The sequence below is a fragment of the Aquarana catesbeiana genome, linkage group LG02, assembly GCF_042186555.1.
Source record: "Aquarana catesbeiana isolate 2022-GZ linkage group LG02, ASM4218655v1, whole genome shotgun sequence".
Lineage (NCBI taxonomy): Eukaryota > Metazoa > Chordata > Amphibia > Anura > Ranidae > Aquarana > Aquarana catesbeiana.
In genome coordinates, this window is record NC_133325.1 from 697,821,979 (window position 1) to 697,839,709 (window position 17,731).

Here is a 17,731-nt window from a genome sequence, read left to right on the forward strand (position 1 = left end):
TTGGGGCTTTTGGCTTCAGGCATTTTGGAGTGGAGATGTGAACCATCTCCATAGAGAATAATTGATTTTTTCCCCTCCAGCATTTTGTAACTTGAGGCTTCAAGCTACAAAATGCTCAGGTGTGAATGGGGCCTCAGGCTGCATTCATACCTGAGCGTTTTCAGCTCATAAAATGCCAGAAAAAATGCCTGAAAAACGCCCAACAAGCAAAATCCCATTTTGACCCGTGCAAAATCGTGGCAAAAACGCTGTAAAAATTGCGGTAAAAATGTGTGATTTTCTGCCTGAAAACTAAATGCTCAGGTGTGAATGCAGCCCTACATACAAGTCAGGTTTTGGGCATACCTTGTTTCTTCAGAATAACAAAAGGTAGGAATCTGCAACAATGTTTGTTAAAATCCCTGCTATGTACATTGATCGTCCAGAGGGCAATGTTATTTTTTCTCAACAAAAGTGGAGTTACTCTCTAATTAAAATTATATGGAGAAAAAAAAGGGTCTGCATGCATTCATGCTCTTACTGAAGCTGCTGAGCATTGACTGCATCTGCTACAACTCTATGGCGCTGGGTGTCATTCAACCAAGAAGAGGACCAGCGGGATGTTAGTGGATAGTCTATTGACAGTGACTGTGCTGGAAGGAAGGTGAGTATAGCAGCAAAAAAAATGATGTTTTTTTTGGACAGCTGTTGGCCACATTTATTTTTTTTTACTTTGCCTTAAAGCCCAACTCTGGGCAGCTAAAAAATTATCGCTTGCAGTGGGGTTGTTCCTGCACTACAATGTTTACATGTATGTAAACAAAAAAGATTTACTTACCCGATCCTCCGCTTCTAGATCAGTCCCCACAGCTTCTTCTCCCCCATGATCCAGTGGTTTAGGGTCCTGATGTCATAAAGACTAAAGGAAGGTCTAGACCTACATTGGACATAATGACCCCAAGGCACAGACCACCAGCAGAGCGTGGGGGAGTGTCATCTGCCAGAGAAGCGAAGGATCATGTAAGTCAAACTGTTTCTTCTACAATTAATCCTTGTAGTGAGTGCGCAGTCCCATTGCAAGGGATGATTTTAAATGTTCCTGGAGTTGGGATTTGGAGAGAATCTGTTATGAAGCAAAACATTTTTGTCATAAAGTTCTGATGTAAGCAGCCATTCGCCAATTCATATGGCTTCATAGGCATGCGCAGGGGGTGTGCAGGGCAGATTCTTCCAGCAGCTCCTCTCCCATTAGATGCTGCTGCAGACACACAGAGGGAAGTTTCAGGATGAAGAGCAGGGGGAAGGGCCAGTAAAAATGTCACTTATCGGCCCGTTCCTTTTCTAAATGAGCACAGTGAATGATCAGTACCGATCACTCACTGGGGTTGATTTACTAAAACTGCAGAGTTAAAAATCAGGTGCAATTGTGCAAGATAGTCAATCAGATTCTAACTTCAGCTTGTTTAATTAAGCTTTGACAAAAAATCCTGGAAGCTCTCCATGATGAAACTTCCCTCTGTGTGTCTGCAGCAGAATCTAATGGGAGAGGAGCTGCTGGAAGAATCTCCCCTGCGCACCCCCTGCGCATGCCTATGAAGCCATGTGAATTGGCGAATGGCTGCTTACATCAGAACTTTATGACAAAAATGTTTTGCTTCATAATAGATTCTCTCTAAATTCCAACTCCAGGAACATTTAAAATCTATGGTTACTATGCAGAGCTGCACCACATTTTGCACTCACCAGTATTAGTAAATAAAACCCACTGTGTTCATTCATAACTGAAGCATAGTAGACTGCGTTGCTTCAGTTTGTGAATGAACAGAAAGTCGCTCAGCACAGAGCACTTCCCATTCGTTCACTGTCCAGTGCAGCTGAAGTGAATCTCTGTCCTCAGTCCCTTTGTATGTCTCAAAATTTAGACATTAGGGGGTCTGTTTAAACCATCCCAACGGGGATCCTAAAAACATTGTAAAAAAAAAATCTAAAATATTATTGTAAAGAATAATAATAAAAAAATAAAAATAAAACTGTAAAACTGCCCTACTGATAAAGTCCACTGCCCTACTGTCAACTGCTCTACTGACTGACACCCTCCACTGTCCTACTGACACCAACCTCTACTCTACTGACACATCCACTGCTCTAATGACACCATCTACTGCCCTACTAACACTGTCCATGTTTTGATACATTTTAAAATGTTTATACTGTAATATATATATATATATATATATATATATATATATATATATATATATATATACACACACACACACACACACACGTGTGTATGAGTTTGGCTTTGGGGTGCACACCTATGCTCATATTCATGTAGTTCCACAGCAGAAAAGCTGAATTTTCATTGGAAGTAGCTTGTGGCCTAGTAATGATAGCTCCTATAACAGATGTATCACACGAGTATTTTGCTTTGCTTTAAAAGGTGTTTGAATGTGTATTTGCGTATGTAAATGTGTGTGAGTGTGTCTGGTTGACTTTATTTGAAGTATATTTAGTGAGTCCGACATTGTAGACCCATTAGAACTATTGCCAGCTACTGGAACAGAGAGGAAGAAATCAATAGGAAAGAACATTATGAGGTTGCTCTAACAATGTGTTATGTCCCATGATCCACATTGTTAATGACCACATTCTTTCCCTAAGCTGCCCCTGGGGAGTGTTTGCTTGATGTTCAGGAAGGTGAAAAATATTAAAAACTCATTGCTGGACTCATGCAGGGAATCCATACAACAGGTCACACTGCACAGATTGTGCCTTTCCCCTTTCGGAAAATATGATGTGCATCCCTCCATGAAGATTTCATGCCATGTGGAACCAAATGTTTCAGTAAAGAGATAGTGAAAATCTAATGGCATAGCCAAAAAAATGAATTATACCAAGACACATGAAACACCATATGATTATCTTCCTTTTTGTTTGGCTACATTCTGCTTCAGCAATATAGTGGTTAGCATTGTGTTAAAATAGACCTGCTTAGTGAGGAAAAAATACCAAGTTAAGATACTACAAGGCACCTTAAGGTGCCAGATCGCGCCGTTCTAATTACAAAAGTGTCCTGTTCACCTTGCCGAAGCTTATTGAAGTTTCTGTTTACATTTCATCATCTCAACACATTCCACATTACAGTACTTGGGCCTAATGATGGGTGACAACACTATAGGAGAGTGGATATTGCTATTCACTCTCCACTAAATACCACAAGATTCATCCACATTTGTCTTCACAAATAAAAAATGTAAGTGATGGTGTGGAGTCTTTGGTGTTCCACTGTGTGTTGTTTGCTCAGCGCAATAGAAGAGAGGCTGGTCACAGGACATGACCACGTATATGGGCTTTGCTCCCAGATTTTTTTTCTCCCCAAACTAATTTCATTTTGCCCTAACTTATTCAATTTGTCACCTACCTTATGGTGTTCACTACCCCATCCCTATCCCAAAAGGGAAAAACTGTTGCTGTAACTGCTTAAGGTGGAACTAAACTTCCAGATATACTGAAGCCCTAATTCTAGCGATGGGATAGTTAAATTCCTTGCTGGCTGTTGTCAGCTTCTCCCAGGCTACCTCTAGCTGTTGTGCCTTCAGCCTCTTAATTGGCTTGTTGAGAAATGACATCATCCTACGCAGGCGCACATGGCAGTCAATTATCCTGGCATAGCCAGAGTGTGTTGGGAATGCACAGCTCAGAGTGCATTCAGTAGAACATTTCGAGCAGGCCCGTAAATGTTTGTTATTGCAGAAGAGACCTAACATATTTCTTCTGCTCTAAATAACTGCTTGCTTGTAGTGTTTTATTAGTTAAAACGGATCGTCACTGCATCTGAGCACCACAAACCAAAACCAATATTTAATAATTGGGTGTATGGACAAGGGATTATAGCGGTGCTAGGGTCAGGAAGATTAGAGAAGAAAAGATAAAACAAAAAATACTAAAATTACAAATTTTATTAATAGTCTATCATAAATACAATGTACATTATAAACAATTCATACAGTAATTATACAAATTTTGTGGATACATGTACTGTAAGTGACCCTAAGAATGGTCAAGTGGGCCAGATGGCAAGTGGCCGTTGAAGGAGGGGGGGCTCATTTTCCTACATGTTTCGCCAAAACATTGGCTTCTTCAGGGAACAGGAGCTCATAGGGTGGATATATATAAAAAATTCTGTGTGGTGGACATAAAAACACATGTTAGAAATATTAATTTGACCAAACACTGCATAGGTCAAATTAATATTTCTAACATGTGTTTTTATGTCCACCACACAGAATTTTTTATATATATCCACCCTATGAGCTCCTGTTCCCTGAAGAAGCCAATGTTTTGGCGAAACATGTAGGAAAATGAGCCCCCCCTCCTTCAACGGCCACTTGCCATCTGGCCCACTTGACCATTCTTAGGGTCACTTACAGTACATGTATCCACAAAATTTGTATAATTACTGTATGAATTGTTTATAATGTACATTGTATTTATGATAGACTATTAATAAAATTTGTAATTTTAGTATTTTTTGTTTTATCTTTTCTTCTCTAATCTTCCTGACCCTAGCACCGCTATAATCCCTTGTCCATACACCCATTTAACGTTTGATTATTTAGGGGATGAGGTGCTGTATCTTCTGGTACCATCTAGCCATCTTTACTAATATTTAATAATTGTTTTAATATTCAAAGCAAACTCCCCCACCTATCAATGTCTCTATGCTTTATTTTGTTGAGAAATCACTTGGAAAACCAGCCCCTTAGCATTTCTGACCATGGCCATCTTAAGTAAGGGCAAATGATTTATTTAACATTTCACTTCCGGGAATCTATTTGCCCTTAGTTTAAGCATGCGTGCATGCAGTATGCTTAGTTGAGAAAAGCCCTCCTCCTCTCCTCCCCTCCTGAAAACTCCTGGGATATATGACATTATTTGAATAGGCAAGAAACCCAGAAGTAACTAAAGTAAAGTTAAAAAAAAAAAAAAAAAGTTTAAAACAAGTAAATATTATATACTTTTCTATCTATTTACTAATCCTAGCAGCATGAGGATTAAAAATAATCAGTGTTGATTGGGAGTGTAAAGTTCCACTTTAGGTTTTGTTTCACTTTAAAATCTCCCCAGATTGACAATACTTCTGGCTGAGGGTGTCTCCATTGTTCCTCCATCCAAAGTGGAGCCACCCTAAGACAGCAAATGTGTTACTGGCCAGACCTTCAGGTAAAACCAAAGGAAAAGAAGCCTAAAAAAAAACTAAAAGCTAGGAAACTAATGTAGCCATCACATTTAAAGCTGTATTTAACCAAAAGCAAAAATGTATTAACCGCTTCAGCCCCGGAAGATTTTACCCCCCTCCTGACCAGAGCGTTTTTTGCGATTCGGCACTGAGTCGCTTTAACTGACAATTGCGCGGTCGTGCGATGTGGCTCCCAAATAAAATTGACGTCCTTTTTTCCCACAAATAGAGCTTTCTTTTGGTGGTATTTGATCGCCTCTGCGATTTTTATTTTTTGCGCTATAAACAAAATAAGAGTGACAATTTTGAAAAAAACACATTATTTTTTACATTTCGCTATAATAAATATCCCCCAAAAATATATAAAAAAACATTTTTTTTCCTCAGTTTAGGCCGATCGTATTCTTCTACATATTTTTGGTAAAAAAAAAATCGCAATAAGCGTTTATTGATTGGTTTGCGCAAACGTTATAGCGTTTACTAAATAGGGGATAGTTTTATGGCATTTTTATTAATATTTTTTTTTTATTAGTAATGGCGGCAATCAGCGATTTTTATTGTGACTGCGACGTTGTCTGACATTTTTGACACATTTTTGGGACCATTGTCATTTATACAGCGATCAGTGCGATTAAAAATGCATTGATTACTGTGTAAATGACACTGGCAGTGAAGGGGTTAACCACTAGGGGGCGGGGAGGGGTTAAGTATGTCCTAGGGGAGTGATTACTAACTGTAGGGGGATGGGCTCTGTGTGTGACGTCACTGATCTCTGCTCCAATGACAGGGAGCAGAGATCGAGTGACACTTGTCACTAGGCAGAACGGGGAGATGCTGTTTACAACGGCATCTCCCCGTTCGTCCTCTCCGTGAGGCGATCGCGGGTATCCTCGCGGCGATCAAGTCCGCGGGACCAGCGACCCGACTCACGGAGCTCCTGGCCGGCGCGCGTGCAATGGCACGGCGGGGAATTCAAATGGACGTACAGGTACGCCCATTTGCCCAGCTGTGCCATTTTGCCGACGTACATCGGCGTGCGCCGGTCGGGAACCGGTTAAATTGCAGCTCACAAAATTTTAGATTTGTGTCTGCATTTGTTTTTTTCTTTTTTTCCCCTACATACAGCAAGTAAGTCTGTTGTTTTTTAACTTACTTGACCAACCTGTCCAGACAAAGTGTCAATTAGAGGGCTGAGACACACCATTTAACATTGACAGGGGTGCTTGCATTGACCAGCTTTCATTAATGTATGTGAACTTTTTATCCCTAAAGTAAAAAAAAAACAGCTGTAACTGCTTATAAAGTGTTAATTGGAATTGACCTTCAGTTTGTAATGCCGCGTACACACGAGCGGACTTTTCGACCGGACTGGTCCGACGGACTGAATCCGGCGGACAATCCGACCGTGTGTGGGCTCCATCAGACCTGCAGCGGACTTTTTTGGTTGAATATCTGACGGACTTTAGATTTGGAACATGTTTCAAATTTGTCCAACGGACTCGAGTCAGGTCAAAAAGTCAGCTCGTCTGTATGCTAGTCCGACGGACGAAAACCGACGCTAGGGCAGCTATTGGCTACTGGCTATCAATCTCCTTATTTTAGTCCGGTCGTACGTCATCACGTACGAATCCGTCGGACTTAGTTGTGATCATGTGTAGGCAAGTCTGTTCGTTAGGAAATTCCGTCGGAAGTCCGCCGAAAGTCCGTCGGAAAGACCGTCGGACCAGTCTGGTCGAAAAGTCGGCTTGTGTGTACGCGGCATTAGTCCATCTAAATCTGCTAGTCTAACTGCCTTCCCCGCAGACTGTCCAAATGTGTCTGCTTTACTACTTCACCCAAAATGCAGATAGTCTACCTGGCGGACTCCACTTTGCTCAGCGGAGGGATCGATCCCTGCTGAGCAGACGGGTGACAGATCCGTCTCCACTCACTGTGCTGAGACGGACCTGTCAGAGCCCCCCGCTCTCCTATATGGGGAGATCGGATGAAAATGGACCACCTGTCCGTTTTCATCCGATCCGCCAGACGGATAGAAAATAGGGTCACTATCTGTCTGGATATCCCTGGCAGGATCAGATCGGATAGCGAGGAGTGTCAGCGGACATATCACCACTGACATCTGCCGCTCCATAGGAGTGAATGGAGAGTCCGATCAAGTTCGCCTGAACAACTGACAGGCGGACCTGATTGGAAAACCTGTGTGAAAGGGCCCTAAGACAGGAATTGTGTTTCTGGTAGGATTACCAGGAGAAATAAAGGATAAATATCCATATAAAAAAAGTAAACAAATGAAGTTATCACATCTAAGGATTGGTAACCTGCAATATATTACATTTTTGTTTTTGGGATATGATATGCTTTAAGATCATATCTAGGTTTTATTACTGTTGATGTCCTCCATGGGAAGATTTACTCTCACTATTTATCCAGGTGACCCCTGTCATTGTGACTTAAAAGTGAGATAAAATCCAAAATGTTCAGTTGTCACCAGAACAGGAAAAGAGGTGAAAATGTCCATTGGTTTGTTCTGTTGACAACTATTTAAGAGTCTAATGCCCCGTACACACGGTCGGATTTTCCGATGGAAAATGTGTGATAGGACCTTGTTGTCGGAAATTCCGACCGTGTGTAGGCTCCATCACACATTTTCCATCGGATTTTCCGACACACAAAGTTTGAGAGCAGGCTATAAAATTTTCCGACAACAAAATCTGTTGTCGGAATTTCCGATCGTGTGTACACAAATCCGATGCACAAAGTGCCACGCATGCTCAGAATAAATAAAGAGATGAAAGCTATTGGCTACTGTCCTGTTTATAGTCCCGACGTACGTGTTTTACGTCACTGCGTTCAGAATGATCGGATTTTCCGACAACTTTGTGTGACCGTGTGTATGCAAGACAAGTTTGAGCCAACATCCGTCGGAAAAAATCCTAGGATTTTGTTGTCGGAATGTCCGATCAATGTCCGACCGTGTGTACGGGGCATAAGAGGGGATTTGCATATTTCCTCTCACTATCTATCATCAATATCAGTGTTTCTCAACCTTTTTTCAGTCGAGGCACCCTTTTAAAATATAGACAATCTCAAGGCACCCTTTAAAATGATGTATAGTCTCAAGGCACCCCATTCTAAAATGTAAAAAACTATTCTAATAGCTTTACATAATGCAGCAACATCCACACATAGGACACCCAACGTTAGAGATGATTTATTCTTCCAAAGCAAATACACTTTTGCACACTGGTACTGACTAGTATTTCATTGTTCCTCTTCTCCCTCAATTTCTCTCCATGAGGCCCCTTTCACACGGGACAGATCCGTCTTGATCCAACCCGTGAACATCCGCTGCTCAACGGGGTTTGCTCCATTTTTCCCAGCTAAGTCGGCGGATGACAGGGCGGGACCCGCACACTTTGCAGGGACTGCCATGCCAGATCTCCGCTCTCCCCTATGGGGGATCGGATGAGCATGGACCGTCTGTCCGTGTTCATCCGATCCGCTCTGCAGACGGACAGAAAAATAGGATTTTCTTCCGTCTGCAGAATCGGACGAGACCGGGGACGGATGATATCGGGTGTCAGCGGATATTCATCCGCTGACACCCGCTATCCCATAGGGATGCATGTATGTCCGTATTTCATCCAAAAACGGATGGATGAAATATGGACATACGGTCCGCACGTGTGAAAGGACTCTTAGTCAGCTAATGTCAACCCAGTGCTGAAGGAGAAGGGCACAGGAGGGTCAAACGAGGATGCTGTGGAGGCAGCAGACATCCTCCTTATTAACTGATGACGCCATTGGTTGCTAGGATGCCAGTGTCTAGAAAGCCGTAATGGTGCATAATGAAAACCCATGGCTTTGTGTAACTAATAGGCATGCTTGATCCACCTGTTGGCTTGTATACAATTTTTTATACATTTTTAGGCATTTTGCCAAGGCACCCCTGAAGAAACCTCAAGGCACCCCAGGGTGCCTGGGCACCCTGGTTAAAAAAAGGCTGATCTATAGGAATGAAAGTGAACTTTACCATATGGGATCCAGATGGCAAAAAAAAAAGACATGGATCAGTCTCTACTATGTCCAAAAGAAAAATAAGAAACACTTTGACATTAGGTATACATGTATCTACCCAAATATGTCCCGTGTGTGTGTAAATGTTTATGACTGTTAGGTGATTGGATTGTAAGTTCCTATAAGGGGCCTCGTTTGATGTGAGCAGTTTAGTCTGCAGAGAAGTGTCAGTGCCATATAAATAAGTATAATAAAATAATACAGAAACCTACTGTCCACTATCCAGCGTTTGCTCTTCTTTGAAGACGAAATAATATACCTGATTGTTGGAATTCCTCTGAAGTTGAAAGTAATAGTGTGTTTCCTATTCATATATGACAATATTCTTGTGGAGATCATGTGACTGTTGAAGAAGAATTCACGGACCCCACACCTGACCCACTCAAGTTTTCTCTTTTACAATTTTGAAAAATGAAGTCAGGATTCTGATTGGTGACAATGGGCAACACCTCTTTTTGTTTCTATTTTTCTCCCTCTCTTCCAATTTTTATACCTGCTGATCTTTTTCTGTGCTCGCACTACAATTTGATAGATGGTCTGTCGGTACTTATTTTATAGTCAGGAACTAAAATAGTTGGATAGGAACAATGTCAGGATAATGGTAGAAAAAGTTCAGCAGGACAATGGACACAATGCAGGGGTTTGGGAGTTCAGAGGGGGATGGTGAGGGTTGGACTGTGAAAGGGCAGACTTAGGTCATACATGGGCTTTCCATGAAAATAAGCTAAATGCCATGTACAGGTCAGATGTTTGTGGATGCAAAGACAGAATAAATACTGAAAAAAAGGCTTGTTGTCAGCACTGTTTCATTTCTGAGAACTGTATTTTACAAATTTGTCTTCTGAAATGTTATAATTGTTCCAAATATAGCTAATGATCCACCTTCCTTACCTTATGAAATAAATTCATTTCTTTGTGCAAAATTGTTTTTTCTCAAGTAATATTGAAAAGACAGCTTCCCAAAAATGCTTTGGTTTTGGGGTGCATACCTGTAGGATGACATACCATCCAGTTTCTTAAAGTTGAATTTGTATTCAGGTGTGTATTTTATTGCATAGCTACCTTGACTAGTGTAAGCCTTGACCAATGTAAGTATGCATACATGATACCTGTAGGACCGCTGTGGAAGAGGAGAATCACTGCAGTAGTTGCAGCTGCTACAATGATTGCTGCTGTCTTCTGCGTCCCATGCGGAGCAGCTGCTCTGCTGCAGAGTAGCCACTCACAGAACACCTTGCAATTTTTCTCAAAGAATGTGAGGTGCTCTCTGACTTGACCAGGTGGAGAGGTGGGTGGTTTTACAGTATATTTGTAACCAAAATATATTTGTCCAATTGGGGAGATTTCTCTTCACTTCTTGTGGCTGAGACATGACAGGAAGTGAGTGTCTATCTAAAATGAGGGAAAATCTCCTCTTAGAACTCTAATTCCCAACCTGTGCCCAGGGGACAGGCATGCGGCCCTTTAGCATTTACTGTGCAGCCCTCAGGGCCCCCTGCAAACAACAGTCTGTTTTGGTGTTTGCTCAAGTCATTGAAAGAGTAGATTCCAGTAGGTAATTTGTTTGGTTTATTTTCTTCAAGCTATTGTATTTCATATTGTGTTTCCATCCCCTTTCTCTTTTTAGGTTTTCTTTTCTTTTCCTCGGGTCTTTAAGAATTGATCTTGCTGAAATATCAGATGTTTCACAAGTAAAGTTTAAGGTTGCTGTAATGAGCAAAAATGTGGAAGTGTTGAAGGGGCTATACTAGCTGTGACCTATGGATTTCTAATGTAACTCATGAAACACCCAGGTGTCTCCAATCTACGACGGTCTTCTGAAGCATGTCCCCATTCTCCAACAACTCCCATAGCATGTTGGCAGTGTTTTGCCATCTTCTGCAACTTGTCTTCAGTTTTAGATCATTCATTTAATATCATGTCCGGTCTTTTGGTGATGTCAGGAGCTGAACTTGAGGCCCCCTACTATATGTCAAGTATGTTGCCCACTACATGGACAGTTGTCACCAGAACTGGTGTCCCCATTGGAAGATTTCCTCTCACTTACTATTCCAGTAACAACTGTAAAATTTTGCATTTCCCATTACGTTCTTTGTCTGTGACAATGGTCACTAAGTCAATATAGAGGGTGACTATCCCCTGAGGTGAAACGAACAGCAATAAAGCCCTGATAGTGAATGCTACCCTTTCCTACTCTGTCCTATACTACATAGAAACTTTTTTTTTTTTTTTAGATATGCTTTGGACTTAGATATAGTGGGGTTCTAAAAGTGGAGAGTGCAAAATCTGGTGCAGGTCCACACAGAAACCAATCAGCTTCCAGGTTTTCTTTTTTATCAAAGCTTAATTGAAAAAGCTGAACTTAGAAACTGATTGGCTACCGTGAACAGCTGCACCAGATTTTGCACTCTCCAGTTTTAGTAAAACAATCCCAGTACCTATAAGGGCCTTGTTCACATTTGGGCAATTAGGAATTGCGGGGAGAATCAGCGTGATTCTGTTCGTGATTCTAAATGACAGAAAAACGCGCAACGCTTGTTTGGGTATCCTTCTTTCTGAAAGGCACCCCAAATGTGGTGCAATTTTGCTTCAACTGTCACGCGACCAAACACACGAGAATCTGGGCAAAACATGCAAGAAGAAAATTGCACCTGGCTCAGGACCAAAAGTTAGTCCCAGAGCATTTTTGGGGTGACAAACGTGCATTGGGCAGCCCATTATGCTTTTAAAATTGTGAGCAAGAACCCACGCTTTGCCTACGCGATATCCCAGATAGCAAGAATAACTTGCCACTAAATTGGGGAAGTGTTAAATTGTAAGTCTGTTAACTTGCTGCACATTTTCAATGGTACATTGTACGCTTGCAGAGCACTTGAAGCACAAGTTCTAGTTGACACTTTTCCAATTTGTAGTAAATTTGCGTGGCAAGTCTCTAACAAGAGCAAAGTTGCAGTGGTGAGTCTACAGCAACAGCTCCTCAAGTCTACAGCATGAAAATTCAGCCACAGTGACCCCTGTGGTGGGATGACTATTGCACAACATAACTGAACCAGAACTTGCAGCAGACTTGCAGAATGTTTGCAAAGGAAGTTGATCTGCAGTCATGCAATGCTGACTTGCTGCAATTGTGCAACACACTTGTGAAGCCTGGCAAGTCTAGCAATAGCTTAGCAAATCATTTTAAAACTTGCAACTCAATTGCTTGCTATCTAGGATGTGAACAGGGCCTAACGTTTGCAAAGTTTAGTAGTTGCAGTTACAAACGGTAGTGAACTTCCTGTTATAAAAATTTCCAAGGATATACAGCAGTTCCTTATATACCTGTGTAATTATCGCACATATGTCTTTAACACTTCATAAATCAGTATATAGAACAATCATTGACTAACCCAAAGATCTTCCCAGCACCACTCAGAGGGGTACTGCCTAAGCCTTCAGTTGTTCTTTCCTGCCTCCTGTGGATACCAAACATTAGGGAAGTAAGCAAGTCTAAGAACATTGTTTGAAGTCCCCCAACTCCGTTCTCTTTTGAATACCAAGTATTCACCTGGGCATATAATTCTTACTGGACCATCAACCGTGATTTATCTTTAGGTCCTCCACTCAATTAAATTTGTATAATATTCTTTGATGTCCCACAACAGGGGTAACATTATGCAGATCATATTTCTCGCTGAGACCCCCAAGACCAGAAATGGTGGTTTTCTGTATATTTATATAACTTGTAAAGCTTCCTGTACTTCCTAAATATTTGCAAGACTCCTTTTAGGAGGAGGATACTGCATGTGTAGAATGACAAGTCTATAAATTGTTAACATGAATAATGCTTGGCTGTGAAGTGGTATATGATTAAACAATGACGACTGGAAACATATTTCACATCAGAGGTTTTGGAACATGAAGTTTGGCTTGAGACAGCAGAAGGGAATCTTATGCTTCACATACAGTGATGGATTGCTACACTTTGATTTCCAATGATGATGATTAAGAGGACTTTTCCATAAAACTTTATTATATTTCTTGAAACCCAAAATGGTATGAAACACAACATGTTTTCACTGTTTCCATTTTTTGGGTTAAAACAATGTGTTTTCTTCTCTTTTTTTGTTTTCGCCATTAAATTCTGTTCAGAGGCACAATATTGTTTCAATTACTGTTATGCATTCTGGGAAGTTCAATGCAATAGCAGTTCAAATATTTCTTTACACTCCATTGAAAAGTAAGAATTAATGTACAACTGCTCTTTTCTTATGAAAATTCTCTGCACCTCTTCCCGAGCCTCCTAAACTAATCTAACCTAGAACACTAACCCAACTCCAGTGCATACTTACCTCTCTATGGTGGTGGCTTCACCCAGTGTTTACAGATTCTGAAACCTTTGCACCTGACAAAGTGATAAAATGACATTCTTATAGGTGAGAGCCATTACCATACCTCCCAAAGCCTGAACAATGCCCAAAGATGGCATCATCCTGTCCTGCCTTGTTGCTAAGACACTCTCAGCTAACATCTATGGCAAGAGCATTATCCAACTTTAGTCAAAGTTTTACCCTTTAAGTGCTAATACCCCATACAGGTTTTATTGCTGTCCCCACTGGGGAGAGTCACCTTCTTTATTCGTCTTGGTGACCATTGTCGTAGGAACATGAGATGAGGGGAAATCTTTAAATGGAGAAGCTTGTTATGATGGCAGCTATCTGAGAGGTGATGTCCCCCAGCTTTGGAGAGTTTTCATCTTACTTCCTGTTGTGTCTCTGGAACAGAAATGAACAGTAAATCTGACCAACGGGACATGGATAAAATAATCCCCTAGGGGTTTTTACATACACTTTAAATGCCTAACTCATTTGGCTGGCTTCACTCTTTTGCATTGCTGCAATGCATGGTTAAAAATGCTGAAATCCCGAAAAATAAAAATAAATGCCGGAACCACCTCTAATATTTAAAATGTTTGTTCTTGGTAATAGATACACTTTAACCTAGCACTAATCCAAGGCCTACCTCCCAACTTTTTTTTAGCAAAAGTATGTAGGCATAGGACACACCCCCTTCCACTCCCCCCTTAACCTCCCTGGCGGTATGATTATTTCAGATTTTAGGTGCTGAAAGCGGTACCATTATTTTGCACAGAAATTTGGCGTTTTATATTGTAGGCCTGTAATTCTTAGGAATAGTTCACTTAAATCTGTCCAAACAAGAGTCTAGTAGACATCCCGGGTATGATAAAGTTTTAAAAACGATATAAAAAATTATAATATAATAAATAACTATAAATAATTAAAACACATAATAATATAATAATAATAAAAATTATATAATAATGTAATCAAATCAAAAACACTGAAATTTGCTCAGTTCCAGAATTTTAGCTTTTATTACTTTTAGTGTTTGATGACGGATCTCCCCACAAATCACTATCGCTCAATTCTGCAAGTGATTATAATTTGTTATCGCTTTTTTCTAGCTGGTCTAAAACCACTTTTGATGTAAAGAGACAGTTTTGGTTGCTATGGACAATCTCCAGTTTCCTGGCAGAAAGAACAGTTTTATATATATAAAACTGCATGCAGGACACTGGGCAGACCACTAGGGACAAAGGGGATGTGTAGTTATTTGATACAGTACTGTAATCTGTAAGATTACAGTATGCTGTATCTATACTGTGTGTTTCACTTTTGAAATTGCCGCCGAACTCCGTCCCCGTGCGTCGCAACGCTCGCAGGGAACGGAGCTCGGCACTGTGAATCGAGCGAGACACAGCGGCTCGCCGATCACAGCGGAGAGACATCGCAGGAACCAGGGGACAAGGTAAGTAAACTCTTCCTGGATCCTGCGATGCAAGCCCGAGTCTGGCTCGGGGATACCGCTTTTGGTATGTAAAATCCACCCCGAGCCAGACTCGGGAATACCGCCAGGGGGGTTAAAGGAGAATTATACAAAAAAATATATTAGTTAAACTCGCAAGTGCTTTTTTTACCACTACTATTCCTTTATACTGGCTTTCAGATTTTACAAATGCAGCAATTTAGAAATTGGATGAAAGGTTTAGCACTGGAAACACTTTTTGAAAGATAAATAGTGCATTTATATACAACTTTATAGATCAGACCAAATGAGGGACAAATAAGGATGACAGAGGGACTTTGTTCAAAATCAGGGACCGTTCCTCAAAATCAGGGACAGTTGGGAGCTATGCCCAAGGAGAACTATACTTACTTGATTTGGAGCTGGAACTGTCAGATCTTCCATAGAAATATGTGGTCATCCTAGGGATGGATGCCAAGCACTAGAGAAAGACATTTTGTGAATGAACCCTAGATCAGAAGGATCCTCTTCATACCATCCCAAGGTAGTCATTGAATAAGTGTCTATTTATATCTCACATGAGCACTCATTGAGTCACATTGTTCAAAGTGTGCCCATTTATTTAATATATTTTCTTTTTCCTGCTGGGAGACTGAATCACATGCCATCTTATATATTCTTTAGGAATCCTGTTTCAAGGTATGGCTCCAGAATTCTTATTCACACCTAGCTACTGGGGCCACTGCTACAATGGTGGTATCATGCTTCCTAAAAAACGGAACTCTGGGCAATCTTTTTTCCCATGCAGTGGAGCTGTGTCCACACTCTATGGGTTAACTGCTCTTTTTTGTCTAGGGATTGGAGAGCCAAGATATACTCACCTCATCCTGTGATCCACACAGCGCAAGACTGGTCCCTGCAACTTTTTTTGCCGCATGGGAAAAAAAATTCCCAGAGTTGAGCTTTTAAGTGCATATTTAGCCAAAACTTTGGCTTTGGACTCTAGGGAAGGTTTAAAACTCTTGCTAGTTTTTTTTTGTTTGTGTACCATTGGGGAAATTTTCCTTCATTTTCTGTACCAAGGCACAACAGGAGGTTAAAGGAAATCCCCCAAAAGTAGGGGAATTCTCCTTTTAAACAATTGCCCATGGAACAGCTGTCCTCTTGATTTGTCCTTACTTTTTGTTCTAGAGCTGACTCTACAGTTTTGGATTTCCCATCAGTTTCTGCGTTGGTGACAATGGTGATCAGTATAATCATCTGGGTGAATCTCCCTAATGATAACACAGACAGCAATAAAAACTACAAAGGGCCCACCCCTTCCTCACTCTATCCAAAACTAAAAAAAAGAAAAACAGTTTTGCTTCAAGATGCACTTTAGTAATGTAGAATTAACAGCTCCAATTGTGAGAATTGCTCCTTTATTATGGCCTCATATTAGACAAAATGATATTACTGCAGGGAAATCTCATCCATAGAGTCTGCAATTAATATATGAGGTTGGTGGGTGCAATATTATATAACTTTAGTGGTGATTTTTATACTGGCTCTGGTTCTCCTTTTCATACTCAGACCAAACAACATAGTATTAGCACGTTTCCAGCAGAGCTGCAAAGCGAAACCTAAGACCTAAAATATGTGAACTATGCCTCGAAATAAAACAGAATTCATTCACCCAGTGTTTTTATAGACAAGAAATTTTGCATATTATGCTTCGTGACCCTTTAAGTAGAAAAGCCTAAAATGTGAGCCAAAAGAACATTATCAAAACCCATCAGTATCGAGAAAGGATAAAATATTTGCTTTTCCATGGCTTGCTGAATTCAGCACAGTTTTTTGTCCTTGAATTAATGGACTTTTGTCGAGGAACAATGTACAGTAAATGTTCCCACTGTAGTATTTGTTATTTCTGCCCCTCGTTCCCACGTAGTTAAGCATTCCACCCGAGGCTCACAAAATTGCCAAAAATATCCCAGATTAACTAATGTTGAGAAATATATCATCACCAGTGTGTTGGATTGCACACTGTATTACCTAAAAAGGTAACAACGTGAACAAAGAGCATTTTTTGGTATATTTTGTTTTGTTTGTACTAATATGTCTGCCAATTCCATTTGCATGAGTAGAGTCTGTCTGCCGGTTGCTTTGATATCTTGATCCTATCAAGGCTGAGAGTTCAGGCTTTGTACAGCTGTGCTTAATGGTCTTCATTCCTAAAGCAAACTGCTGGGGTTGACTTTCTCAGTTCTGTTGAGTACACTGTAGAGTTAATGAATGGTTTAAATATACACTGCTGGTAGCCATGGTGCTTATCAAATACCAGACACTGGTGAATTCAGACACAGACACAGATTTGGAAGATACTGCACGTATGGAGAATGTGCTGGTTGTATGCTTCCCATACACACCCGCAGATTAGGTAGATATAGAACTAAAGGCAGTTGCGCATGCTAAACTTAGCAAGGATGCAAACACTGAGGCTTTGTCAATTATTTGCTTATAAATGCTAGCCTTACTGCCCAACTCTGGACAAAATTATTTTTTTTCCCATGTGGTGGGGCTGTGCCGTCACTGCATGGGTTAACTGCTTGTTTTGTCTAGGGGTGAACACAGAGCCTATACTCACCC

General features: G+C 40.8%; 1 protein-coding gene across 4 annotated transcripts in view; it reads left to right on the plus strand.

The window, feature by feature from the left end:
- Positions 1–17,731, plus strand: part of SPECC1 (sperm antigen with calponin homology and coiled-coil domains 1) — a 588,472-nt gene that overhangs the window by 228,387 nt on the left and 342,354 nt on the right. The gene's annotated exons all lie outside the window — the stretch shown is intronic.